This window comes from Aquarana catesbeiana, linkage group LG08 (assembly GCF_042186555.1).
Source record: "Aquarana catesbeiana isolate 2022-GZ linkage group LG08, ASM4218655v1, whole genome shotgun sequence".
Lineage (NCBI taxonomy): Eukaryota > Metazoa > Chordata > Amphibia > Anura > Ranidae > Aquarana > Aquarana catesbeiana.
Window position 1 is genome coordinate 299,150,877 of NC_133331.1, and position 27,101 is coordinate 299,177,977.

The 27,101-nt window shown below is 40.8% G+C and overlaps 1 pseudogene; it reads left to right on the top strand.

Annotated features, from left to right (window-relative positions):
* Nucleotides 1-25,938, top strand: part of LOC141104978 (uncharacterized) — a 43,491-nt pseudogene extending 17,553 nt beyond the window's left edge.
* The last annotated feature ends 1,163 nt before the right edge of the window (nt 25,939-27,101 follow it).

Genomic DNA, 27,101 nt, shown 5'->3' on the forward strand with positions numbered 1-27,101 from the left:
CATCGCCAGAATCTGATTCACGTGGTGCAGGATTACCTAGGGGCAAGATCAGACTTTTACACCTTTCCCACCGAAAATCCTCTGGGTTACTGGGTCTTGAGGATGGATCACTGACCAGAGCTTGCACAGTATGCAATTGAGCTACTGGCCTGTCCTGCATCCAGCGTTCTTTCGGAATGGACATTTAGTGCTGCTGGAGGCTTTGTAACCGATCACAGGGTGCGCCTGTCCACCAAATCGGTCGATCGGCTGACCTTCATAAAAATATATCAGTCTTGGATCACCAGCTACCAAACACCTGATGCTGATGTAACCGATTGATTTTTTTTAAATGTGAGATCCCTTCAAGATGCCTATGCTGATGCTGAGTGACTATCCTGTTATGCTGAGTCACAATCTTCTTCCTCCTCAATTTTCATGCTGATAGCTTGTAAGAACATTTTTGTTTCTGGGCACCGCCACCAGTAGCCAAGGCCCAATTTTTCTGCCCCTGTTTAACATATAATTATATGTATAATTACAATTTTTGATGCAATACTTTGCAGCAGGGCTCATTCCTGCGCTCCAACTATAGTATCTGTGAGGGGTTGCATTGTTGTGGCACCAGCACCAGTGCCCAAGGCCCAATTTTTCAGCCCCTGTTTAACAGGGGCGTATAATTACAATTTTTGATGCAATACTTTGCATCAGGGCTCATTCCTGTGCTCCAACTATAGCATCTGTGAGGGGTTGCAGTGTTGTGGCAATTTTTCTGCCCCTGTTTAACAGGGGCATGTAATTACAATTTTTGATGCAATACTTTGCAGCAGGGCTCATTCCTGCGCTCCAACTAGAGTATATGTGAGGGGTTGCAGTGTTGTGGCACCAGCACCAGTGCCCAAGGCCCAATTTTTCACTCCCTGTTTAACAGGGGCATGTGATTATAATTTTTGATGCAATACTTTGCAGCAGGGCTCATTCCTGCGCTCCAACCAGAGTATCTGTGAGGGGTTGCAGTGTTGTGGCACCAGCACCAGTGCCCAAGGCCCAATTTTTCATCCACTGTTTAACAGGGGCGTATAATTGCAATTTTTGATGCAATACTTTGCAGCAGGGCTCATTCCTGCGCTCCAACTATAGCATCTGTGAGGGGTTGCAGTGTTGTGGCAATTTTTCTGCCCCTATTTAACAGGGGCGTGTAATTAAAATTTTTGATGCAATACTTTGCAGCAGGGCTCATTCCTGTGCTCCAACTATAGCATCTGTGAGGGGTTGCAGTGTTGTGGCACCAGCACCAGTGCCTAAGACCCAATTTTTCAGCCTCTGTTTAACAAAGTACTGCATCAAAAATTGTAATTACTCGCCCCTGTTTTTTTGATGCATTACTTTGCAGCAGGGCTCATTCCTGCACTCCAACTAGAGTATCTGTGAGGGGTTGCAGTGTTGTGGCACCAGCACCAGTGCCCAAGACCCAATTTTTCAGCCCCTGTTTAACAAAGTACTGCATCAAAAATTGTAATTACAGGCCCCTGTTGATGGCTTACACTGGTCTAGTGGCACTGGGACTGGTGTGGTGTCCATTTATCTTCTTATATCGCTCCACCGACAGACTGAAAAAAAAAAAACGCCACCCATCCGCCTCCATGGGAGGCTCCAGCCATGTGATGCTCTGATGCCACGGCGACTTTCCCATGGCTTCCCCGTGGCATCAGAGGGGGCGGGGCCACCTAGTTGCGTGCTCGGATGAGGGTCTGGTATGGATTTTGGTGGGACCCCTACGCCATTTTTTTAAATTTTGGCGCAGGGTTCCCCTTAAAATCCATACCAGACCTTAAGGATCTGGTATGGATTTTGGGGGGACCCCTACACCATTTTTTAAAAAACATTGGCGCAGGGTTCCCCTTAATTTCCATATCAGACCTGAAGGGCCTGGTATGGATTTTAGGGGACCCCCAAGGAATTTCTTTTTAGATTTTGGTTCGAGGTTTCTCTTAATATTCATACCAGACCCAAAGGGCCTGGTAATGAACTGGGGGGGATCCCATGCTCTTTTTCTCAATGAGTTTTATCTATATTGCCGAGACCCGACAATTCATTACAGCCGCAATTAGTTTTGAATGACAATTTTTCCTTTAGAAATGTCATTTTGCTGTGGTACTGTTCTAAACACGGGAAAAATGTGCCACTTTACAGGTATACTATAGTCACCCCCCAGGCACGATATTTAAAGGAATATTTCATTTTTATGGTTTCACTTTAAGCATTAAAAAAATCACTGCTCCCGAAAAAAACGATGTTTTTTTAAAAAAAATTTTGCATTGATACATGTCCCCTGGGGCAGGACCCAGGTCCCCAAACACTTTTTAAGACAATAACTTGCATATAAGCCTTTAAAATGAGCACTTTTGATTTTTCATGTTAGTGTCCCATAGATTTTAACGGTGTTATGGCAGCTTTTGAATTTGCCCCGAATACCGCATAATGTTCGGTGTTCGCAGAACATCCGAACAACCAAAGTTCGGCCCGAACTTATGCTCTGGCCGAACCGTTCGCCCATCCCTACTCAGGAACACTGTCATTGACTTATGTTGTTCTGATGACACTGGGACTAGAAGCAGGAACACTGTTGCTGGCTTACACTGGTCCGGTGACCCTGTAAGTCACCGGACCAGTGTAAGATCAGGAACACTGATCAGGAACACTGTTCCTGGCTGGTGACAGTGGGACTGGTGTAGCCGCAATCAAGAACAGTTGTGACGGTGATCAAGAACACTATGATTGGCTGCACTGGTCTGGTGACTTGGTACTGGGGTGGCTAGCAATAAGGGACACTGTTGCCGGTTGCACTGGTATGGTGATACTGTACCTGGAGTTGGTAGTGATCAGGGACATTGGTTGGCTGCTCTGGTGACACTGTACTATGGTGATCACTGGGATAACACTCTGATTCCCAGAGCCGATCAGTATAAGAGAAAACAAAGTGGTGGCTCCAACATGCAGCTTTGTGATGCATGTTGGTGGCTGTGATTGGTCACAGTGATCACATGGGGCCAATTTCATTGGTCTGTACCCTGCTCTTTGATCTGCCGTATCTGATGAACACAGTGATCACGAAGCATTCTGCTGCACATTTCCCATGATTCTCATGCACTCTGCAGTGTAGTTGAGCATCATGGGAAATTAATAGGGATGCACCGAAATTTCGGCCACTGAAACATATCAGCCGAAAATGGCCCTTTCGGCAAAAAGCCGAAAGAGAATTCTTGCCGATACTGGTGTTGAAAATCGCACATGCGCAGTAGAGGCGGCAGAACCAGCGGGTGACGTCACTCGTTGTGTGGGTGGTGTGCATGTCCCTCGCAGTTAAGATGCCGCAACGCCGCACTCGTAAGCACGTTCCCTGCTGAGACGCTGGCACCTTCTCCGCTGACGCTCCTCATGTTTGTGAGATGCTGCTGGGAACTGAGAGGCGCTGTTGGGAAGCAAGAGACGGCTTCATAGAGGGCTGCACATAGCATACTCAAGTGCAAGAGTGGGCACTGTCACTCCTGGATGGCTACCATTACTATTCGCCGGTGAGCATTGCTGCTTTTGCCTTCTTAAACTGACAGAAACAAACTAGTAATTTTATTTCTTGATTATTTTATTATAGTACTAGTACTGACTATTTAAAATGACTGTGTCTGCACTGCAGTACATCTGATCTGACTTGTAGCAAAAAAAATATATAATTGAACTGACTGAGTTATTAAATATGATTTGAAATGGAAGGTAATGGATTGCAAATTGCAAGCTATTTTTTTTTTTTTTTGAGCTATTCTGTAGTATACAGTATAAAATTTATGCGCTTGCTGTTATTGAATGTGTCACTTTGACAGCGTAGTATAAGTTATACAGTACTGACATGACAGCCAGTGCATGAATTTTTTAAACATGACAGTATGCAATAAATATATAATATATTATATTTCATATATAATATATTAATAATTATATTTATTGTGTACTGTCATGTTTAAAAAATTCATGCGCTTGCTGTCATGTCAGTGTCATATAACTGTATAACTTATAATACTACGCTGAGACTAATTGACAAATTTTATTCAATGACAGCAAGGCGCATGAAGTATACTACAGAATAGCTCAAAAAAAATAAAATAGCATGCAATTGCAATTTGCAAGCAATACATTCCATTTCAAATCAAATTTATTCAGTTCAATTATATTTTTTTGGTACAAGTCAGATGTACTGACAAGTGCAGACATAACTACCTAGCATGCCAAGAGCAGCGCCATCAGCAAAAAAAGAAAAAAGCATTGGTTAGTTTTTATTTTATTTTTTAAAGCTGCCTCCTGGGGTTTAGCTTTTAAATTAATTTCGTTCCCCCCCCCCCCTCAGATTTCACTCCTACTATAAATCATTCTATGATATTATTCTACGTTACCAGGAAAGGTGGACCATGTCTGCAGTGTGGAAATATTTTAAAGTTTCTGATAAAGACCCCAAATTTGCAATCTGTAGTCTTTGCTCAACAGAAATTTCAAGAGGGGGTACAGTGCCAAAGAATTTTTCAACAACAGGTTTGATACACCACCTGAAAACACGTCATCCAGTTCAGCATTCTGATTACAAGAAAACAGCGCCACTTTCAAAACACCATCTGTGGCCACAGTGTATGAAAAGGTTAAAAAATATGCAAGTGACGTCCCAAAGTTTATGCCATTACAGCTAAAATTATGGAATTTCTTGCATTAGACGACCGGCAATTCTCTGTTGTGGAGGACATTGGATTCTGTAGGCTCATGCAACATATTGAGCCACGTTACTCGCTACCAAGCAGACGCTACTTTTCAGATACCAGTCTACATGAATTGTTTAGCAGTGTTAGAAAGAACGCTATGATGACTACCGACATCATAGAAATCAGTTTTACTACCGACATTTGGAGTTCAGATGTCAGTCCAACGAGCATGCTCAGCCTGACAGAACAGTGGATAGATGACAAATTCCAATTACAAAACATCCTACTTAACGCACGTGAGTTTGTTGGATCACATACTGCAGCAGCAATATCTGATGCTTTAAAAACCATGCTTGACACTTGGCACATTGAGAAGTCTAAAGTGCATTTAATTGTCCGAGATAATGCATGGAACATGGCAAAGGCCAAGGAGGACAGTGAACTTCAAAGCATACCGCGCATGGCACACACGCTACAATTGGCTGTGAATGAAGAAGTGGAGTCAGCGCACCATATCTGATATCGTATCCAAAGGAATAAAAATTGTGGGTCACTTTAAGCATTCTCCGCTTGCTTATTCCAGATTATAAGCTTTGCAGATGCAGTTTGGAATGGCACAGAAACGACTGCAGCAAGATGTAGACACTCCTTGGAACAGCACCTACTATGTGCTACAAAGTCTTTTTGAACAAAAGCGTGTTTTATCTGCATACATTGCAGATTACGAGCTGCCAGCAACACTGAGTGCACATCAGTGAATGTTAGTTGAAAATAGTTTGTCTCTTCTATCTCCATTTGAACAGTTAACAAAAGAAATAAGCTCAACTAATGCTTCCATTGCTAAAGTTATCCCCTTGATTGCTGCACTGAAGCGTCTGCTTGGAAAAGAGGTAGAAACAGACCATGGCGTAAAAACGGCTAAAACCACTCTACTGGAGGCCGTTACCAACCTGTTTCAAGACACCGAGTCCCACCCTCTGTACTGCATTGCAACAGTTCTAGATCCTCGATTTAAAGAGCATTACTTTAATGTGGAGAAAAAGTAGCGTGCACGGGAAATGATACTGGCACAAATGGAGGTGGTGGAAGCATCTAGTGAAGGAGTTCTGAGGTGTCGCACAGAGGAAAGTGAGAAACGGTTGCATACAAGTGAAGAGGAACACTCCGTATCTGATATGTTTGAAGAAATTTTACACGAATGCACCCCAATCCATAGCGGTGCCACAACAAGTGCAGCTACCCAACAGCTGGACATTTATTTAGCTGAACAGCCTATTGCCGTCTTCCGTGTTTTTCTCTGGCTCTCCTGTCTCAACAGGGAACCTGAGAAAGCAGCCGGTGATTCAGCCAGCTGACCATAGAGCTGATCAGAGACCAGAGTGGCTCCAAACATCTCTATGGCCTAAGAAACCGGAAGCTACGAGCATTTTATGACTTAGATTTCGCCGGATGTAAACAGCGTCATTGGGAAATTGGGGAAGCATTTTATCACACCGATCTTAGTGTGGTCAGATGCTTTGAGGGCAGAGGAGAGATCTAGGGTCTAATAGACCCCAATTTTTTCAAAAAAGAGTACCTGTCACTACCTATTGCTATCATAGGGGATATTTACATTCCCTGAGATAACAATAAAAATGATTTTTAAAAAAAATGAAAGGAACAGTTTAAAAATAAGATAAAAAAGCAAAAAAATAATAAAGAAAAAAAAAAAAAAAAAAAAAAAAGCACCCCTGTCGCCCCCTGCTCTCGCGCTAAGGCGAACGCAAGCGTCGGTCTGGCGTCAAATGTAAACAGCAATTGCACCATGCATGTGAGGTATCACCGCGAAGGTCAGATCGAGGGCAGTAATTTTAGCAGTAGACCTCCTCTGTAAATCTAAAGTGGTAACCTGTAAAGGCTTTTAAAGGCTTTTAAAAATGTATTAATTTTGTTGCCACTGCACGTTTGTTTTAAAGCATGTCATGTTTGGTATCCATGTACTCGGCTTAAGATCATCTTTTTTATTCCATCAAACATTTGGGCAATATAGTGTGTTTTAATGCATTAAAATTTAAAAAAGTGTGTTTTTTTCACAAAAAATGCGTTTGAAAAATCGCTGCACAAATACTGTGTGAAAAAAAAAATGAAACACCCACCATTTTAATCTGTAGGGCATTTGCTTTAAAAAAATATATAATGTTTGGTGGTTCAAAGTAATTTTCTTGCAAAAAAAAATAATTTTTTCATGTAAACAATAGGTGTCAGAAAGGGCTTTGTCTTCAAGTGGTTAGAAGAGTGGGTGATGTGTGACATAAGCTTCTAAATGTTGTGCATAAAATGCCAGGATAGTTCAAAACCCCCCCAAATGACCCAATTTTGGAAAGTAGACACCCCAAGCTATTTGCTGAGAGTCATGTCGAGTCCATGGAATATTTTATATTGTGACACAAGTTGCGGGAAAGAGACAAATTTTTTTTTTTTTTTGCACAAAGTTGTCACTAAATGATATATTGCTCAAACAGGCCATGGGCATATGTGAAATTACACCCCAAAATACATTCTGCTGCTTCTCCTGAGTACGGGGATACCACATGTGTGGGACTTTTTGAGAGCCTAGCCGCGCACGGGACCCCGAAAACCAATCACCGCCTTCAGGCTTTCTAAGGGCGTAAATTTTCGATTTCACTCTTCACTACCTATCACAGTTTCGGAGGCCATGGAATGCCCAGGTGGCACAAACCCCCCCAAATGACCCCATTTTGGAAAGTAGACACCCCAAGCTATTTGTTGAGAGGTATAGTGAGTATTTTGCAGACCTCACTTTTTGTCACAAAGTTTTGAAAATTGAAAAAAGAAAAAAAAAATTTTTCTGGTCTTTCTTCATTTTCAAAAACAAATGAGAGCTGCAAAATACTCACCATGCCTCTCAGCAAATAGCTTGGGGTGTCTACTTTCCAAAATGGGGTCATTTGGGGGGTTTTGTACCATCTTGGCATTTTATGGCCTTCAAAACTGTGATAGGTAGTGAGGAGTGAAATCAAAAATTTATGCCCTTAGAAATCCTGAAGGCGGTGATTGGTTTTCGGGGTCCCGTACGCGGCTAGGCTCCCAAAAAGTCCCACACATGTGGTATCCCCATACTCAGGAGAAGCAGCTGAATGTATTTTGGGGTGCAATTCCACATATGCCCATGGCCTGTGTGAGCAATATATCATTTAGTGACAACTTTTTGTAAATTTTTTTTTTTTTTTTTGTCATTATTCAATCACTTGGGACAAAAAAAATAAATATTCAATGGGTTCAACATGCCTCTCAGCAATTTCCTTGGGGTGTCTACTTTCCAAATTGGGGTCATTTGGAGGGGTTTTGTACTGCCCTGCCATTTTAGCACCTCAAGAAATGACATAGGCAGACATAAATTAAAAGCTGTGTAAATTCCAGAAAATGTACCCTAGTTTGTAGACGCTTTTGCGCAAACCAATAAATATACACTTATTGACATTTTTTTTACCAAAGACATGTGGCCGAATACATTTTGGCCTAAATGTATGACTAAAATTTAGTTTATTGGATTTTTTTTATAACAAAAAGTAGAAAATATCATTTTTTTTAAAACGGCAGAGGTGACCAAATACCATCAAAAGAAAGCTCTATTTGTGGGAAGAAAAGGACGCAAATTTCGTTTGGGTACAGCATTGCATGACCGCGCAATTAGCAGTTAAAGCGACGCAGTGCCAAATTGTAAAAAGTGCTCTGGTCAGGAAGGGGGTAAAACCTTCCGGGGCTGAAGTGGTTAAAGCGAAATCTGCCACTTTTACTGAAATAGATTTGAAAATCCATAGCATAGACCAATTCATTTACCATGTTAAACACAGTAAATGAATTGGTATTGGACTGTTTTATTGGACAATTGGAAAATACAACATAGTATGATTGACAACCTAGTATGTTCCAATTGTCTAGTTGTGCCATTTGTTGGTTGTTCATTGTAGTTCTTCTACAGTTTTTTCCACTTCAATTTAAGAGAGAACTCCAGCTTTTGAACTACTATACCATAGTTTGTTGCTGTTGGGCCAAACTATGTCTCTCCCTAAGCTGTCAGCCCGCTGCATGTGCAAATGCAAAACTGTATGTTCTGTATCTGTGGCTGTCTACATACTACAGTACTATACCGCACTGTGTTCCGGGTACACTGTGTTCTACATTGCTTGCTGTGATTGCCTGAGCACCGCTGCTGTAGACTACTCTGTGTTCCACTTCCAGGATGTCTCCGCCCATACCCGGAACACAGTGCGGTCTACTGTATGACTATGTATGTATCTAACCAGCAGATACATACATACACTTTTATATCAAACATCCAGCCGCTGACACCTTAGGGAGAGAACCTGGGGAAAAAAACTACTAGTTCTCATTTAAGTTGAAAGAAAATAATAAAATAAAAATGTTATTATAGCATAGCACTGTACTGTGTTATATTTACAGAAACTGTGAAACAGAATAACGGCCTTCTGCCATATTCCTGTTATGGTTAGTTGAGAGAGTTGTTCTTTAATGTACTTATACATAGTTTGTTGAAGTTCTGTTGTTGGGCCAAACTATGTCATTGTCTCTCGGCTCTCTCCCTAAGCTGTCAGCCCGCTGCATGTGCAAAACTGTATGTTCTGTATCTGTGGCTGTCTACATACAGTACTATATACACTATACCCCACTGTGTTCCGGGTATGGATGGAGACTTCCATGAAAACAGACTAGTCTACATTGCTTGCTGTGATTGGCTGAGCACCGCTGCTGTAGACTAGTCTGATGTCTCCGCCCATACCCGGGGCCGGAACACAGTGTGGTCTACTGTATGACTATGTATGTAACCCGCAGCTACATACATACACTTATCGCACATCCAGCCGCTGAAACCTTAGAGAGAGAGAACTGAATTACTAGTTCTGATGTAAGTTGGCGATTAATAAAATATAAAAAAGTCAGTCTTTTTTTTAATATTATATTAATATTAATTAATATTATTAATATTATATATTATTATTATTATTATTATTATTTTTTTATGCCTGTTTTATTTGGTATGGTGATGTAATGTGCATTGACTGCAGTCTTATTTTATTTTCATCTTCTGTGTGCACTGTCCAATTTTATGTGGGTTACTTTTTATTAAAGTACTTTTTGACATTACTGGATCGTAGTATTCTTTTCTTCATAAAATTAATGATTAAGTTGAATATAAATAATATAACGAATACGAACGTAACACAATTTTGTATATCCAATAATTTTTTTGGGTAATATATAAAAAAAAGCCTATTTAGGTTTTGGTGCTGTTTCAGTACCGGTTTCGGTTTTCGGGATCAAGGAAGATTTATTTTCGGTATCGGTTTCGGCACCAAAAAACCCAATCGGTGCATCCCTAGAAATTAAGTTCCAAAACATCTGGGGTGCCAAGTGTAGCAATAACTCACGGTGGAGCTGCTGGTTTAAAGCGGGCTGTTGTCATTACCTTTGTTACCTCAATTTCACCAGAACCGGGTCTAGGGTCCCGTTGAGTTTAATCCCAGACAGTGTAGACACCAGACACTTGAGTATCTTTTCCAATGCTTTAATAAAGAGTAACTGAAGGAAGTAGCAGGAAAGAGGTAGAAGAAGAGTTGCAGGGAAGTTCAAATACCTTTTCTTGATGTAGTATTATGAATTGGAATCTTGTAGATAAATGTACTCTCCTTTTAGAGTTGAATCTTTGCCCGCCCGGATAGGTTTCTCTCACTAACCTAGCAACCAGACACGCAGCACAAACAAAAGTCTCTGCCACAGACTTGAATGGAATAGAAACCCAAACCCACAGGATGTAATGGTTTACGATGGACAGACAAACACAGCACTAGAACCTTTAAGCCAACCCGGCAGTACTATGCGGTAGGTTAACTTTAGGATGCATCCTCCAACTGAGTCTCCATGACGGGTCCTCCCCTGGGATCTTCTCAGTTGTCCAGCTTCTTCCCGTAGGACAGACAGCACAGGACTATCCCCTCGCTGCTGTGGTAGGTCCTAGACAGGCTTCTGGGCCCACCCACACGCTGCAGCAACGTGGGCCTCCCGGTCGGAGGACCACACGGTAGTACTCCTAACACATAAGTATAACAAAATAGGGAATGGCGCTGTGCATAAAGGATGTATTCGTATATGATGTTTATTTAATGGTGGTGATAGGTGTACCAATGTGACATGCTATAGCGGACACCAATAAGTGGTACCCTCAAAATGCACCCCTGTTTTATCCCACGTATAAATGGGAAAAGTAAGAATTAATAAATAGTGATAGAAAAATGCTAGTTGATAAATAAATTAGTGAGTGACAATAAATATAAAAACAGCTATGATCTCATATAAAAATTATTAGTATTAATGACCACTAATAATATGGTGTAAAAAGATATAAGTGCAAAAAGTGTCAGGTGCAGTACAAGTGGCAATATTCCAGCCACTGCTGGATGATAGAAATAAACTGCAGATGTTAAATTAGAATAAAGGGTGTCCACAATCCTCTATAATGAAAAACAGAAAATGCAAAGCAATATGTGTAAAAAAATTCATATATAACACATACACAAATGTGAGGTTTATACACAAATATATATATATAAAAAATGTGTAAAGTAGAGGGTATCCACAGTCCTCTGTAATAAAGTGCTAGGAATGCAAAAAGTAGATACGTGGAAAAAATGTCATATAAATATACTTTAAATGTGCAGATATTAGGACTCAAACCAGTAAATAATTAATATGTATATATAGAGATAGTAAACTAATTGATAACAGTATAGAGTCTCATGTGAAAGTGGCCAAAGAGTTCATGTGATGTCTTCCACCGAATTTCCTCCAAATATTTAAAACAAACTCCCCCTGATGTGATCCCACTCACCGGAACGCTGTACCCCTGCAGGGGTATAAGCATAGGATGTTTGTACGCCAGATGCCGATCAAATCCAGGTGCCAATCAGATCATTATGTGTTGGTATCCCCTCAACCCGGATCAGCCACTCGTGAAGGAGAAGGGGGAAGATGACAATCCCCTGTTGTGATCCTATTTCCGGCCGGACATCCGCTCCAGAGTATTATATGTAATAAAAGAATTGCTCCACATAGCGTAACTCCATAAAGTATCTTTTATTTGTAGATGTTTAAACAATCCAAAAGGAGCATAATGAATCCAAGGAAATAAACAAGTATAAAGGGAGAGGAGGGAGCATGCAAGCTCTCTACCTCCCCTAGCCGTTCCGGGACGCAGCGTAGTGCACAGTTGCCGCTTGCGTTCCACCGGTCAGCTATCGAAAACCACAGTAGCAGGAAGTGACGTTGTGCGTGCCAAGATAGTCCCGCCTTACGCGTTTCGTCACACGGACGTCATCGGAGGCGCCTTACGCGTTTCGTCACACCGTCCGTGTGACGAAACGCGTAAGGCGGGACTATCTTGGCACGCACAACGTCACTTCCTGCTACTGTGGTTTTCGATAGCTGACCGGTGGAACGCAAGCGGCAACTGTGCACTACGCTGCGTCCCGGAACGGCTAGGGGAGGTAGAGAGCTTGCATGCTCCCTCCTCTCCCTTTATACTTGTTTATTTCCTTGGATTCATTATGCTCCTTTTGGATTGTTTAAACATCTACAAATAAAAGATACTTTATGGAGTTACGCTATGTGGAGCAATTCTTTTATTACATATAATACTCTGGAGCGGATGTCCGGCCGGAAATAGGATCACAACAGGGGATTGTCATCTTCCCCCTTCTCCTTCACGAGTGGCTGATCCGGGTTGAGGGGATACCAACACATAATGATCTGATTGGCACCTGGATTTGATCGGCATCTGGCGTACAAACATCCTATGCTTATACCCCTGCAGGGGTACAGCGTTCCGGTGAGTGGGATCACATCAGGGGGAGTTTGTTTTAAATATTTGGAGGAAATTCGGTGGAAGACATCACATGAACTCTTTGGCCACTTTCACATGAGACTCTATACTGTTATCAATTAGTTTACTATCTCTATATATACATATTAATTATTTACTGGTTTGAGTCCTAATATCTGCACATTTAAAGTATATTTATATGACATTTTTTCCACGTATCTACTTTTTGCATTCCTAGCACTTTATTACAGAGGACTGTGGATACCCTCTACTTTACACATTTTTTATATATATATATTTGTGTATAAACCTCACATTTGTGTATGTGTTATATATGAATTTTTTTACACATATTGCTTTGCATTTTCTGTTTTTCATTATAGAGGATTGTGGACACCCTTTATTCTAATTTAACATCTGCAGTTTATTTCTATCATCCAGCAGTGGCTGGAATATTGCCACTTGTACTGCACCTGACACTTTTTGCACTTATATCTTTTTACACCATATTATTAGTGGTCATTAATACTAATAATTTTTATATGAGATCATAGCTGTTTTTATATTTATTGTCACTCACTAATTTATTTATCAACTAGCATTTTTCTATCACTATTTATTAATTCTTACTTTTCCCATTTATACGTGGGATAAAACAGGGGTGCATTTTGAGGGTACCACTTATTGGTGTCCGCTATAGCATGTCACATTGGTACACCTATCACCACCATTAAATAAACATCATATACCAATACATCCTTTATGCACAGCGCCATTCCCTATTTTGTTATACTTATTCGTTTTAGGGCACACGTTAGTGTCCCTTGCTTACATAGGGGGGCTGCAGTTGCAATATACCCTGTAGCGCGGATCCACTGACAAAACTAGTACTCCTAACACATACCTGTCGGCCAGGAGGGCCAGCAGGAGGAACGAAACAGACCCTAAAACATGGCGTCTGTCCCATAAATACCCTCTCCCAGAATGCAACTCGGAGGACCACCTCCACCAAGTTATCTCCGGGACAGAAGAGCACTCATACACTTTAACGTGTTGCCTTTCCAACACCGATCCATGGCGACAACGACACCCACAGGCACAGTGTGAAACTACATGCAACACAGCCAAACTGGAATAGAGGCTAAATCTGACTATGTATAAAACAGATAACCCACTAAATTTACCTATAAGCAGTAGATGAAAATCTACCAGCGCTACACAAAGATGCTCATCAGCAGCGAAAAGAGGAGGCCATTCCTATACAAACCCAACCTTCAGGAGTCAGCTGTCTTGTTGTTTCTATACAACAATGGCGATATGGCAGGTGGTTATGCACCAAAACGGAACAATCCATGAAGTAGCTTTCAAAGTATATAAAGGCAAAGGCTGCGGTATTTATTTTCTCCACAAGATGGCAATCACACTTATGGTCATTGGAATGCAGAGACAGGAAGTGGTAGAAGATATGGACAGGAAGTGATGTCATCTACACACAGGAAGTGATTTCATCTACAAACAGGAAGTGATAAAAGATACACACAGGAAGTGATTTCATCTACAGATAAGTTTCTAGAGAGAAGAAAGTTTGCAGGAAGAAGAGGAGGATATCTTTGCAATTGGCTGCAGAGGAGGTAATAAGATGTTATTTTATATTTACACCCAGTAACCCCCCGTCATGTCCGTCCTCTTCCTCCATAGTCACTGTGATGTCTTTTATCTACCTCAGATACTACACTGAAGTCAAGCCATCAGACAGTTGCAAATCAGTGGTCTTGCTATCAGCTGGGGTATCCTGTGTCTGTTCGACACCCCCCTCCCGGCGCGATCGCGTTGGGCCGCGCCGGTAATTGAGGCCCCGGCTTTGCGGCCTACTGCAGTCCTATGGTTCCTTCTGCAATCGGGCGCCCTCTGGTGGTGGTACGAACTCTTAATCCTCTGGGGATCATTTGCATCTTATAGTATTCCGCTAGTGTTACCTCGTGTAGTTCCATTGTAATAGCTCTCTGTGTAAGCTTCTCCATTTTCTTGATTAGTTGTATTGGGGATGACTGGGTCAGGAAATCTCTGGATCCCATAGTGTCTGTGAAGATCCTTGAGGCCTCAGTTTCAGAGAAAGAGTATAAGCCACTCGTTGCCATCCTTGTGATGATTCCACACAAAATAGCTGGTGCTCGTTCTCAAGGGAAGAATACATTCAAATCGTAGAGGAGAGCCTCACCCAGCTTACGATTCACTGCCAGCAATCAGGTCTTCCCACCGACCTTATATATAGAAAAAGAGTCCAAAGGGTTGCTGCACTTAAAAACAGGAATTCTGGAATCCCCCCATGTTCTCATATAGGAAAGGTAGAACAATACGGGACCGACTAATTAATAAAATCGGATCAACCAACATCCACATTTATTAAACCAACGTTTTTAGAACAAAAAACCCTCGGATCGTATCCCTGTTTGTCATGCATACAATGCAACTCCATGATAAAAGGAAAAGTTTTTGCACATCCACATAGGGGCTTCAATATCCCTATACGTGGGTATTACACTTGCCAATCATCATATGTCAGATATGCCATTAAGTGCCCATGCGGTTTAGTGTATGTTGGAGAAACTACACAAAAAGTAAAAGACAGGATAGCAAGACACAGATATTCAATACATGACAAACTAACACGACTACCATTAGTCAGACATTTTGTGGAATATGGACATAATGCATCACAATTAAAGTATATGGTCCTAGAGGGAATAGAGAAAAATAGGAGGGGGGTAACTGTGAAATAACCCTGAGAAAAAGAGAAGTTTATTGGATACATTTTCTAAATACTATTGCTCCATATGGTTTAAATGTTGATTGGGATCTTTATTTGTTTATTTAACAGTATTGATTTATAAGTGATAATAAAATGAAAAAAACATAGAAATGTGTTTCAAAATAGGGAGGTCTGTATATGGCTATGCTCATTCTATCTATGTATGTATTTTTCATAGGTTCATATAACACATTTGGAGAATAAGAATGATGAGATAAGGATATCGGCCGCTAATTGTTAGATCTTGTGTCTATGGTGTAAAAAACACGTATCTGCACAGGTGATGAATATACTATGAATTATATCAATCAACCATATTGTTTCCACATGTGATGTATACCACTAATTTGTATTTAAAGGATTGATTGCAGTAAACCTGTTAGATATGCTCTGACGGATCTTAGGAAGGGCGCAAGCATACTAGCCCAAAACGTAATCCATCCATATCTGCATTATATAGGCATTTAATGTCATGATTACGTCTGGAAAGATTGTACTTGCTTTGTAATTTTTCCATGTGACTACATGAAATAAAGCAACTGAAAGTTTTTAAGTGCAGCAACCCTTTGGACTCTTTATATATATATATATATATATATATATATATATATATATATATATATTATGAAAACATCAATTTCGATGAATGGGCTAATATTTAGGGCATATATTGATTGTAACTAGCCAATGTACAGATATTTGGGTGTTTATATCTGCATTGTAAACGTATTGGTCCAATGGGAGAATTGGTTTTGAACCCAATTTGAAATATTGCAAAAATGTCACTATGTAGCCAATGGTTTGGTATTTGGGGCTCTGTATCTTTAAATTTCCACAGTAAAATTTTACCGTATTATAAGATATCATAGAGGGGGGTATGTATGACACATCTGCATTGTAAACGTATTGGTCCAATGGGAGAATTGGTTTTGAACCCAATTTGCAATTATGTCACTATATAGCCAATGGGTTGGTATTTGGGGCTCTGTATCTTTAAATTTCCACAGTAAAATCATACCGTATTGTAAGATATCATAGAGGGGGGTGTGTATGATACATCTGCATTGTAAACGTATTGGTCCAATGGGAGAATTTTTTTTGAACCCATTTAGAAGTATTGGAAAAATGTCACTATGTAGCCAATGGGTTGATATTTGGGGCTCTGTATCTTTAAATTTCAACAGTAAAATCTTACCATATTGTAAATGTTAGAGAGGGTGATGTAACATATAATATAATGATTATACAGAGCTGTCACACATATTATATATATATATACATAAATATTATATTTAGTTTTTGTGTGTTTAAAATCCAACCAAAAAATACTCGTCTGATAGCAAGACCACTGATTTGCAACTGTCTGATGGCTTGACTTCAGTAGATACTACTATACAGACGTATATTATAATATGTAAACACATCCTAAATATAGAGCCATTTATCCAACTGTCCATCCAGAGCCTCTGGTTTATAGACCGGATATATCCTAAATATAGAGCCATTTATCCAACTCTCCATCCAGAGCCTCTGGTTTATAGACCAGATACATCCTAAATATAGAACCATTTATCCAACTGTCCATCTAGAGCCTCTGGTTTATAGACCGGATACATCCTAAATATAGAACCATTTATCCAACGCCTCTGGTTTATAGAGTAGATACATCCTAAATATAGAGCCATTTATCCAACTGTCTATCCAGAGCCTCTGGTTTATAGACCAGATACATCCTAAATATAGAACCATTTATCCAACTGTCCACCCAGAGCCTCTGGTTTATAGACACAATACATGCTGGACATGAAGTGAAAGGATATTTCCCAATACAGAACACAGGCAGAAAAATATATTAATAGAAGTTCTATTTCCTCTCCAGTCATTCTAATGCCCCGTACACACGGTCGGATTTTCCGATGGAAAATGTCCGATCGGAGCGTGTTGTCGGAAATTTTCGACCGTGTGTAGGCTCCATCAGACATTTTCCATCGGATTTTCCGAAACACAAAGTTTGAGAGCAGGCTATAAAATTTTCTGACAACAAAATCCGTTGTCGGAAATTCCGATCGTGTGTACACAAATCCGACGGACAAAGTGCCACGCATGCTCAGAATAAATAAAGAGATGAAAGCTATTGGCCACTGCCCCGTTTATAGTCCCGACGTACGTGTTTTACGTCACCGCGTTTAGAACGATCGGATTTTCCGACAACTTTGTGTGACCGTGTGTATGCAAGACAAGTTTGAGCCAACATCCGTTGGAAAAAACCCTAGGATTTTGTTGTCAGAATGTCCGATCAATGTCCGACCGTGTGTACGGGGCATTAGAAGCCTAAAATAAAAGATTTTTGCTAGAGTTTTTTTTTTTTTTTTTTTAACAGAAACGTTTTTATTAATCTCCATCGGGAGATGATTTTCTTTGTCTTTAATTCAAGGGATAAGATGTCATAGGTATGAATAGTCCTATCCTGTACCAACCATATTTAGCAATACTGGAATTTTAAGGGGTTCCTTAGGGGGGGGGGTGAGAGGAGTGGGGGGAGACACAGAGGGTCCTGAGCATGATCTGCCCAGCTGTACAGAGTGGGGTCCTCTCTCATTATAAAAAGGATTTTATCTGTCAGCCCAGTCACCCCAGATCTTTTCGAACTTTTTCGGGCATTTATGACTCATATATATAAGCTTATAAAGTGGAAGGGTAGAGTCAATAAGCTTTTTCCACTGCCCAACCGTCGGGGGCTCCGGCTGCTTCCATTTAGTTAGGATGGACTTTCTGGCATAGAAAATCAGTCACCTTTTGTGAGTATTTGTGGTAATTTTGTCTCAGACACCGAGTAAGAGGACATGGGGGTCAAGTCCTACGGCCAAATTCCCAATCGAGTTGATACATTGCACCACTTCCCTCCAGAATTGTTGGATAAGAGGACAAGACCACACCACATGGAAGAATGTTCCCACTTCAGTATTGCATTCTGGACATTTGTCAGATTGGGTGGGGTATATCCTAGCAAGCCTCTGTGGGGTATAATATGCCCTGTGGAGGAATTTTAGCTGAATGTATCTATCCCTGGCGGATATCATTAAAGGTATATACTGTTGAATACCTTCTTCCCAATCCTCATCCATCAGGGAGGGCACATCCACCTTCCATTTATTAAAGAGCCCAGTCCCTCGATCATCAGTCCCACAGGATTCCCGAAGGTACAGGGCAGAGAGGATACGGTCCACATTGGCTGAAATAAGAAAGCGCTCCACCATATGTGACTCCAAGTGAATGTCTGTGGGAAATTGGGCCTGTATGGCATGACGCAATTGTAGGTAGCGAAAAATCATCTTCGCTGGAAGTTGGAAGGTGTTTTTTAGTCCATCACATGAGAGGAGTTTACCTGCTGGCATGATAAGCACTCTTAAACTGGAACACGTTGCAAACCTGAAACTTCAAGCACCTCTGTCAGAAGTATTGACAGGATCAGAGGGCTCATTCCATCACAGTTAGTGTATAATCCCTGAGCATTCACAGAACACACTCACCGCACAAATTCTTGTGAAGAAGCAGGGATAAGTCAGTCTCTGGATGAGCTGATGAAAAACAAGAAAACTCAGAAAAGTTATGTAAGCCAGAAGGTCAGCAGTAGAGAGAGGCCTATGCTGAGCATAAGATCCCGGTGACTTGAAAGGGGGAATCACAGTATCAGCAGGTTCATCCTCTTGTTAGTGTTTCCAACCATCTGGACGCCTCTTCAGGAGAAGTAAAAAACGGCACAGATTCTCCATCTTGGACTCTCAGTCGGGCGGGGAACAGCATGTTGTATTTAATCTTGCGATTACGTAGGTCCAACTTAATTTGGTCAAAGAATCTTCGCATCTTTTGTGTATCAACTGAATAGTCAGGGAATATCATATTCTTCGCTCCCTCATGGCGGAGTACCTCAATCTGTCTCGCTTCTCGCAGGACCAGATCACAATCTCTGAAATTTAGGAGTTTAAGGATAAAAGTACGTGGAGGAGCTCCTGGGGGCCCCCGGGTAGCAGGCATTCTATGTGCCCTCTACAAAGGAATCCGAAAACCGGGCATTAGGCAGGAGGGCCGGCAGCAGTTGTTCAGTAAATGTTGTGGGGTTTTTACCTTCTATTCCCTCAGGTAGTCCCACTATCCGGAGGTTATTCCTTCGATTCCTGTTTTCGGCATCTTCTGCACGTGCTTACAGGGTCTTCATTTTGGTCTGCAGCGTGCGGAGTGAGACTCCATGTGCTTGCAGCGTGTCCTCCGCCTCCCCCACTCTCCTCTCAGCTTCAGTCAGTCTGGAGCGAAAACCGTCCATATCCCTGCGGATCAGGCTAATATCAAGCTGCATGGTCTCAATTTTCCCTGTCAGGGTAGTTTGGCAGGTGGTAATAGCCTGCATGAGGGCCTCAAAGTTGGTCTGCTCCCTTAGGCCTGGATCAGTGTCCTCTGTCTGAGATGCCATGCTGACTGCTGTGGCGGGAGACGGCTGTGCAGTGGAGGATGGGGTTTTAGAGGTGTTGCGGGGCTTACAAAACAGCGGAGTGCATTTCCCTCTGTGTATACTGTTCCGGAGAGGGTCCTGCACGGTTTGGGTCTGTTCCGGGTGGTATTCTGCAGGGAGAACGGATAATAATCCAGCCAGGTCTCAGAGCTCTCCTAAGGCATGTCTGCTCCGGTGGCCATCTTGGACACGCCCCAGAGTTGTTCTTTAAAAGCAGTCTGAGGTGTCAAAACTCTGGAGGAACTCTGTGCAGACAATATTTATCCCAGTACAGTCCAGATAATTCCCAGTTTATTATCCATATACAGAGAGGAGAGGCCTGTACAGAAATAGAGGAGGGAGGGAGGAGGATTCTGGGAGGCCACATGACATCACTCTTATCTCTATTAGTAGAAAAAAACTCCTGGAGAGCTTAAACAATTCTGGTAGTGTCATGACATCATTCTTGATCTTTTTCTATAGATACTGCCTCCTGTAAAGTCTAGTGGCCAGGTGACCAATAAGGTGCCTCCACCACTTTCCCTGACAATTGAGAGAAACAAGAAGGTTCTAGAAGTCACCAACAAGATCATTGATCTGCTGACAGGAGAGGTGAGCGGTGCCGGGAATTCTGGGACATTATCCAGTAACAGACAAGGGATGTGTCTGGATGGTGACTGTATCATTGTGTGTGTCAGGTTCCTATAAGGTGTCAGGATGTCACTGTCTATTTCTCCATGGAGGAGTGGGAGTATTTAGAAGGACACAAGGTTCTCTACAAGGACATCATGATGGAGAATCAGCCGCCCCTCACATCACTGGGTAAGAGGAGACTTTATTGTAAAGGAGAGAGCAGTACGGAGGGTCCACCTAGATCCCCCATCATCTGATAAACACACAGAAACAATGTATTCAGTCAGTGTGTGTGTTTCCTACAGATGGATCCAGTAATGGGAACCCACCAGAGAGATGTCCCCGTCCTCTGTATTCCCGGGATTCCACACAGGAAGGTCACACCATCCCTCACCATCATCAGGTAGGTGGGACTGAGCAACTAGAACTCAAAATGTATTCTAATCTATGGGGTAATATTCTTCTGTGTAATCTCTTGTTTCTTTTTATAAATGTGTTCTATCATCTTTGTGGTTTAGGGTGAAGAACTGAAAGACATCAAAGCTGAGGTTAAAGAGGATGAAGAAGAGACATTGGTGAGTGGAGATCAGCTGTCTATGGAGGAGGGGGAGATTATTATGAAATATAAACAGGAGGAATCTTCTCTACATATGGACACAAGTAAGTAATAAACACTAAATACAGAATCAGTTCCCATTTTTATTTTACTTCTATGAGTACAAAGTTTGTATTTACATTGTTACATCAGAGGAGAAAAGGTCTATGTCTACTGAATTCACAAGAGAAAAATATAAATTTCAAATCAGCAGTTGACCCACCCACATAGAATGTCCTAATCTCAATATCTTTGAGATTATATTTCTGTTCCGATTGCACCCACTTGCATTCCGGAGCTCAAAGATTTAGAACGAGACCAACATATATGACTCCTGAATACAAGATTCCCAAAATTCTTCTAACATTTTTTGTAAAATTATTTCTCAGCAGATGACCATAATGTGCGGAATACGTCTGAGGAATCTTCTGATAAATCACATTCCAGGACTCTAAGATCTCACAGTAGAAATACTTTAATAGATCCGTCTATTCCCGAGGAATCTTCTTCAGGGCAGGAAGGAGATCACACAGAAGAGACTTCATTGTCATGTTCAGTGTGTGGGAAACTTTTCACAAAAAAGAGAGAACTTCTTAGACACAAGAAATGTCACACTGCTGAGCGTCCCTATTCATGTTCAGAGTGCGGGAAATGTTTCACTCTGAAAAACAATCTTATTAGACACCAGAAGCTTCACACTGGGGAGCGCCCTCATTCATGTTCAGAGTGCGGGAAATGTTTCACTAGCAAATACAACCTTCTTATACACTGGTACAGTCACACGGGTGAGCGTCCCTTCTCTTGTTCAGAGTGTGGGAAAGGTTTCACTGTAAAAGGGAAACTTCTTAGCCACAAAAAAATTCACACAGGTGAGCGTTCCATTTCATGTTCAGAGTGCGGGAAATGTTTCACTGAGAAAAGAAATCTTCTTATACACCAAAGAAGTCACACAGGTGAGTCTTCTCATTCATGTTCAGAGTGCGGGAAATGTTTCACTGAGGAAATAAATCTCATTAAACACCAGAAGATTCACACGGGTGAGCGTGCCTATTCATGTTCAGAGTGCGGGAAAAGTTTCTCTCGAAAACAAAATCTTATTAGACACCAGAGGATTCATACGGGGGAGTGTCCCTATTCATGTTCAGAGTGCGGGAAAGGTTTCATTGAGAAAACAAAACTTCTTGTACACCAGAGAGATCACACAGGTGAGCGTCCTTATTTGTGCTTGGAGTGTGGGAAATGTTTCAATTGGAAATTTTCATATGATACACACCAGAAGATTCACATAGGTGAGCGTCCTTATTCATGTTCAGAGTGCGGGAAATCTTTCATTCAGAAAAACCTCTGTGATGAACACCAGAGAACTCACACAGGTGAGTGTCCTTATTCGTGTTCAGAGTGCGGGAAATCTTTCACTACCAAAGGATACCTTGTGACACACCAGAGAATTCACACGGGAGTGCGTCCTTATTCATGTTCAGAGTGCGGGAAATCTTTCACTACCAAAGGATACCTTGTGACACACCAGAGAATTCACACGGGAGAGCGTCCTTATTCATGTTCAGAGTGCGGGAAAGGTTTCATTCACAAGGGAAACTTTGTGCAACACCAGAGAATTCATATGAGCTAATCATCTTTCTCCTGATAACAGTGGTGTGTTGGGGGTGGGGCGGAATATATTGAATATTTTTCAGGTTCGGTTTGATAGATCTGAGTCTGCAGGGATTGAATTCTAGTAATACGATCCTCTAAACCAGGGATCTTCTAACTGTGGCCCATGGACCAGGTGTGCTTTTATATGGCCCTTGGGGCGCCATTTCATTCACTGACACCAACGAAGGGGCACAATTCCTCCCGAAGCTCAACTCCTACCAATGACACCAACAATGGGACCCAATGACACCAATGAAGGGGCACAAATCTGCCTAATGACTACAACATTGGGGCAAAACTCTTTCCAATGACACTAATATGGCACAGTTCCTCCCAATGACACCAACAATGGGGCACAATTCCTCCCTATTACACCAATGATGCGGCCCAAAGAAACCAACATTGGAACACAATTCTTTCCAATGATACTGATGGGGCACAATTCCTCCCAATGATACCAACAATGGAGCACGATTCTTCCAATGAGACCAATAATGGGGCAAAGTTTCTCTCAATGACACCAACAATGGGGGCCAAACATGCCAACATTGGGCCAACTTTCTTTCCAATGACACTGATGGGGCTCCAATTCCTCCCAATTACACCAACAGGGTGGGGCTCAATTCCTCTCACTGACACCAAGGATTGGGCATTGTTAACTCCCACTGATGCCGGGACATTTTCTACATCCAACGGCCACAGTCCAGCCCCCCTAATGTTATAAGTATTTTTTGCTAAAAAAATTACTTAGAACCCACAAATATTATATATATATATATATATATATATAGATAGATATCTATATATATATATATATATATATATAGATAGATCTATATATATATATATATATATATATATATATATAGATATCTATCTATATATATATATATAGATATATATATATAAAATTTAGCAAAGGTTCCTAAGAGAATAAAATGGCGATCATTGCAGTTTTTCACGCCGCACAGTATTTGCGCAGCCGTCTTTCAAATGCAATTTTTTTTGGAAAAAAATACTCTTTAATGAATTAAAAAAAAGCACATTTTTTTCGTATAATGTGAAAGATGATGTTACGCCGAGTAAATAGATACCCAACATGTCATGATTTAAAATTGCGCACACTCATGGAATGGTGATAAACTACGGTACTTAAAAATCTCCATAGGCGACGCTTTAAAATTTTTACGTGTTACCTGTTTAGAGTTACGGAGGAGGTTCTGCACTAGAATTATTGCTCTCAGTCAAATGTTTGCGGCGATACCTCACATGTGTGGTTTGTACACTGTTTACACATATGTGCGCGGCTTACATATGCGTTTGCGTCTGCACGTGAGCATGGAGGGATGGAAAAAGGGGATATGGGGGTGGAGACGTGACGGCAGTTGCTGCTACTGTCTCTTCATGTGTGCACCCCCAAAATTGGAAGTTGGGACTATCACGGTACTCGATAATAATACATAGTTACAAAAATCTAAAAAATGTATACATTTTAATAATTGAAAGTACAAGATTACAAACAAAATGTCTACATACAGTCATAAAATCAAGGGAATATACCACACTGAATACAGCGAGTGGAAACAGCTAATTTTTACGGGGGATGTATGTAAAGCTTTTATCTCGACCGGTTTCGCGGTTGGAACCGCTTCTTCAGGAGAAACAAATCTATAAGGTAATTTAGGATAACTTTTTAATATATACATACATATATTAGACAAATGCAGCAAACATAATTAATCACAAAGGTAGTCACAAAACACAATACATAAAAGATAAAATTGAGGACAAGCTCACCCGCTCAAGCGGAATCAGTGCGACAGCAGGACCCAACACAATTCCCCCTATGGAAGGGTGTTTTCAATTTTTTTTCTTATTTATTTTAGTTTTTATTTTTACACTGTCCTTCATTTTTTTTTAATCACTTTTATTCCTATTACAAGGAACATAAACATTCCTTGCAATAAAAATAAGGATGACAGGTCCTCTTTATTGAGAAATCGGGGGTCAAAAAGACCCCAGATCTCTCATTTACCTTTTAAAAGCAAAATTATTATTTTTTTTATTTTTTTTTATGCATTTTGACTTTAAAAAAAATAAATAGATTTGACCCGAGAATTGGAAGTGATGTCAGACATCACTCCGGTCCTCCAAGGGCATAGAGATGAGTGGAGGCCATCTCAGCCTCACTCGACTTTCTGCCCAGCAAACGGCCACATCAGGTCACTTCCGGGCTTTATTATAGTTTATTATCTTCTTCTATTATATATTTTATTGTCTTCAATTATAAAGGTTTTGATTTAGATTCTAGCTTAATTGTTATTGTTTGTTAACCACTTGAAGACCGCCATGTTAAACACCCTTCCTGTCCACTCCATTTGTTTGGTTTTCATCACAGTGACTCTTTGACAATTACTCGGTAATGCAACACTGTACCCAAGTGAAATTTTAAATAATTTTTTGAGACCAGTAAACCTTTTTTTTGGTTGTATTTTGTCATTACTTTTAATATATAAAGGAAAAGGCCTAAACATTTAAAATATATATATGTATTTTTATTGCTTTCTCTTATAAAAACTTTGCAAATAATCTTTCTTCATAAATTTAGACCAAAATTTATTTTTTTACATTTCTTTTGTAAAATAAAAAGCAAATCGGTGTATATTTTATGTAATCTTTGTGAAAGTTATAAAGTCTACAATGTATAGTGTATATATTGAAAATTAATCAGTCCCGATGTCCTGACCACCTGTCTTAATTCTTGAGGCTTTAAAATGCCAGGACAGTATAAATACCCCCCCAAATCTTTTTGGAAAAATAAATTAAATAAAATTTGATTTTGTTTTACAATGTTTCATTTTTACAATTTTTTTCTCACTCTCAACATGGGTATACAATTACACCACAAAACACATTCTACTGCTCCTTCCAAGCATGGGGATACCACATGTGTGAGGCCTTTTACCTGCCTAGACACATAGAGAGGATCCAAAATCCAAGGAGCACCTTCAGGCTTTCAAAGGGCATAAATGTTGCATCTGATTTCCTGACTACCTATCACATTTCATGGTGCCCTAAAATGCTAGGATACTACAAATACCCCCAAATCACCCTATTTTTGAAAGTAAACAGTCCAGTGTATTTAGTAAGAGGCTTGAAAAGTTTTTGGAATTTTGTAAATATTTGCAACAATCTTTTTGGTAAATAAAGAAATGAAATCAAATCTTATTTTGTTTCATAAAGTTGTCATTTTAACAAGTTATTTCTCACACACAGTATGAGTATATTTACAACCCCACAAAATACATTCTTCTACTCCTCCTAAGCATGGGGATACCACATGTGTGAGACTCTTTAGCTGCCTAGACACAGAGGGGTCCAAAAATCCAAGGAGCACCTTCAAGCTTTCAAAAAACATAAATGTTGCATCTGATTTCCTGAATACCTATCACATTCTTTGAGACACTAAAGTGTCAGGAGAGGGACGACGAGTCTTTTGAAGATTTTATTCTTCTGTCACAAGGTTTTAGAAAATACAGGAAGAAAATTAAAATTCTTATTTTGACACAAAGCTGTCAATGAGTAAAATATCCCAACACACAGTATGGTCACACTTAGAATTTCACCCCAAAATACATTCCACTACTCCTCCCAAGTATGGGAATACCACATATGTGAGACATTTTTAATGTTTGGTCTGATTCTGTATTGATGTAGCGCTATCCCCGCACTACTCCTAGCAGGGACTGCTAGTAACTGGCTCCACTATTCCTGCACAGCCAGGCAACACACTTGCATCTGGGCACAAGAAATCAGTCCCTGAATTCTTTTTGTTGTTTTTATTAGGGATAACAACCTGGGTGGAGTAGAGGGGTTATGGGATGCCCAACTTGACTGAAACAATGGATGGGGACAACTTCCTTCTGATGTACAAAGACAAGATGATAGACTGTTCTCCTTCCTGGGCATAATCAGTCTTTAACCACTTCCCTTCCCCAGTATAGCAATATGACGTGCGCAAAGTGGTTATCCTGAACGTCATATGACGTCTTTCAGAACAACAAGCCAGCACGCGGCCATAGGGGTGCACAGCGTGGCTATCGAAGTTGTGGTGTCAGTCTGACACACTGCAACTCCAATCTCGGTAAAGAGCCTCTGACAGAGTGTCCAATCACAGCTGATCACGGTGTAAACAGGAAAAGCCATGTATCGGCTTTTCCTCACTTGTGTCTGACAGACACGAGTAGAGGAGAGCTGAGTGACTGCTCTCCTTTCGGGAGGGGGGGTCTGCGCTGAATGATTGACCC